The sequence below is a fragment of the Piliocolobus tephrosceles genome, chromosome 1 (genome assembly GCF_002776525.5).
Source record: "Piliocolobus tephrosceles isolate RC106 chromosome 1, ASM277652v3, whole genome shotgun sequence".
Lineage (NCBI taxonomy): Eukaryota > Metazoa > Chordata > Mammalia > Primates > Cercopithecidae > Piliocolobus > Piliocolobus tephrosceles.
The window spans coordinates 154,644,309-154,647,354 of NC_045434.1; the positions used below are offsets into that span (position 1 = coordinate 154,644,309).

Here is a 3,046-nt window from a genome sequence, read left to right on the forward strand (position 1 = left end):
TATCCCTCTGCTTCTCCCCATTTTTAGGCTATAATGATTGATTTGCTCCTGTCATTATATATTAGCTTACATTTTCTAGAATTTTATATAAATGGAATCATATAATATGTACTCATTTTTTACCTAGATTATTTCATTTATAATTATTTTGAGTTGATCTACATTGATGCCTATATGGACAATTCATTCCTTTTCATTGCTAAGAATTATTCCACTGTATGGATATACCAGTATACCACAACTTGTTTATCCACTAACCTGTTGTTAGACATTTGGGTTGTTTCCAGGTTTTTGCAATTTCAAATAAAGCTGCTTGTGCACAAGTCTTAAAACATAAAACACTTCAAAGATTTGCCTGTCATCCTTGTGCAGGGGCCATGCTAATCTTCTCTGTATCATTCCAATTTTAGTATATGTGCTGCCAAAGCGAGCACCACTCAATGGTTTTTGAGTGACAGACTGAATAAATGTATTCTCATATAGTTTGATGTCCACCAAATGCTAGCTGAAACTGGGGTCATTGTCATTGCTGTGGTTATTGATGATAGTCATGGACAGATGGCAGCAGAGCTGGTAACAGCAGCCAACTAAGCACCAGGCATTTTCTACCACCATGTACTGTTTCTGAGAGTAGATTCAGGGAACTGGGAATGAACTGTAATCACTGATTCATTCAACAAATATTTAGGCGTTGTTAGATGAAGTGCAAAAATGAGTAAGGCAGTCTCTGCTTTTGAGGGGTTTATAGCTTAGTGGGGGTAACAGACCTAAAAACATGAAGTCACTGACATGTCAGAGGCCATATAAATTTGCTAGGCCATACATAACAGAGTAGCACAAACTGAATGGCTTAGAAAAACAGAATTTTACTATCTCACCATTCTGCAGGCTAGAAGTTCAAGACCAAGGTGTCAGCAGGGCCATTCCTCTCTGCTCAGCTCAAATGTCATTTTCCTTGAAAAGCTTTCTGGAATTAGCCAGATTCCCCTGTTAATTATTCTCTTGGTGTACTCTACTCCTCCCCTTTGGTGGAGCTGGAGAGGGATCTGCTCCAGGCCTCTCCCCCACTTCTGGTAGTTCCTTGGCTTGTGGCAACACCAACTCTAATCTTCACATGGCCTGCTCCCTGTGCATGTCTGTCTCTGTGCCCAAATTTTTCCCCTTGTATAAGGACATTTATAAAGACCTTATCTCCAGATAAGGTCACATAAGGCACCAGAGGTTAGGATTCCAACTTATCTTTTGGGGGGACACAATTCAACCCAGAACAGAGGCATGCTGGGAGGCCTGCAGGTGATCCATCGGAGCAGCAGGAGAAAATCATCCACTCCAGGGGGGCGTGAAGGACAGGGGAGGGGAAGAAAAGGTTTCTCAGAGTGGGTAAACCTTGGGCTGAGTCTTTAAGGGTAAATAGGTATTTCAAGCAGCCCAGGATAGAGGTGAGGGTGAGGCCATAGGTGTGGAGGGAGTGGGATACGTGGGCAGGAACCAGATCATAAAACACATGATGAAACCAGAGTTGGTTCTGAATGTCCCCAGTTCCTCAAGCCCTTGGGCATGATCCTTTCATTCAATATTCAAATAGAAAAGCTAAAACAGCCACGCCACCAACAGTGGGAAGCCCAGTATCCCTAAGGATTTGGTGTGGTTCCGGGGGTAGGGCGAGGCGGTGCTCTCCCGGCTCTGGGCTCTGTGGCCCTGGTCCTCTGTCCCTCGCTGCTCTCGGCTCTGCTGCTGCAATCAGCCCCTGAAGTCTGTCCTTTGCATCTTCCTTTCTGGGCAGCAACTCACTTCCTCCATTCCCCAAAACACCAGTAACATCCAAGTGCTGGGATGGCCAGCTCACACTGCAGGCTTGAGAGAGCCAAAGAAGGCCACAGCACAGACAGAAAACCACTTACGATGAAACACTGACCGTGGTGACCCCAACGTGCATAGGCCACCTCCACCATAGGAAGGTTCTTACCAGCCAGCTTTATCTTCTCAAGGACCTTTATCTTCTTAAGGACCACCACCTCCTCTGTCTCACCAGTTACAATCTCCTAGAAACTTTTAAAAAGACCAAGTCCTGGGTCAGGTGCGGTGGCTCACACCTGTAATCCCAGCAGTTTGGGAGGCCGAGGCGAGCGGATCACCTGAGGTCGGGAGTTTGAGACCAGTCTGACCAACATGGAGAAATCCCCGTCTCTACTAAAAATACAAAATTAGCTGGGAATGGTGGTGCATGCCTGTAATCCTAGCTAGTCGGGAGGCTGAGACAGGAGAACCCGGGAGGCGGAGGTTGTGGTGAGCCAAGATGACACCATTGCACTCCAGCCTGGGCAACAAGAGCCAGGTGCTATCTCAAAAAATAAATAAATAAATAAATAAATAAAATAAAAGACCAATTCCCAGTACTCATCTCAAATCATTTTAGTCTGAATCTATGAAAGTGGGGCCAGCCGGGCATGCATTTGAAAACTCCCAGGTAATTTTAGAGAATACTACCCTGAATCTAGGCCTTCCTCATATCTCCCCATCCCTACTGTTCTGGCAGCAAGGAAAGCTCTAGTTCCTTACTGTATAGAGCAATTCTTCTCTTTCTCTCTCTCTTTCTCTCTGTCTCTCTCACTTGTTCTCACTTACCCAAGCCTAAGCATATAAGCCATACCTTCTCAAAAATATAAAATCCATCACAGTGTTTTCCTAAATAACAGAATTTTTTTTTTTTTTTTTGAAATGGAGTCTTGCTCTATCGCCCAGACTGGAGTGCAGTGGTACAATCTCAGCTCACTGCAACCTCCACCTCCCAGGTTCAAGCTATTCTCCTGCCTCAGCCTCCTGAGTAGCTGGAATTACAGGGGCCCACCACCATGCCAGGCTAATTTTTGTAATTTTAGTAGAGATGGGATTTTGCCATGTTGGCCCAGCTGGTCTCAAACTCCTGACCTCAAGTGATCTGCCCACCTCAGCCTCCCAAAGTGCTGGGATTTACAGGTGTGAGCCCCCACACCCAGGCAGAATTATTTTTCTTTAAAATGAATTGTCTCTCTCCCCTAAAAGGGAA

General features: G+C 45.1%; 1 non-coding gene across 1 annotated transcript; it reads right to left on the reverse strand.

Moving 5' to 3' along the window:
- Positions 1–327: 327 nt before the first annotated feature.
- LOC111541552 lies at positions 328–434 on the reverse strand. The gene has a single exon (XR_002731298.1). It is a non-coding gene; the product is annotated as a U6 spliceosomal RNA (small nuclear RNA).
- Positions 435–3,046: the final 2,612 nt, after the last annotated feature.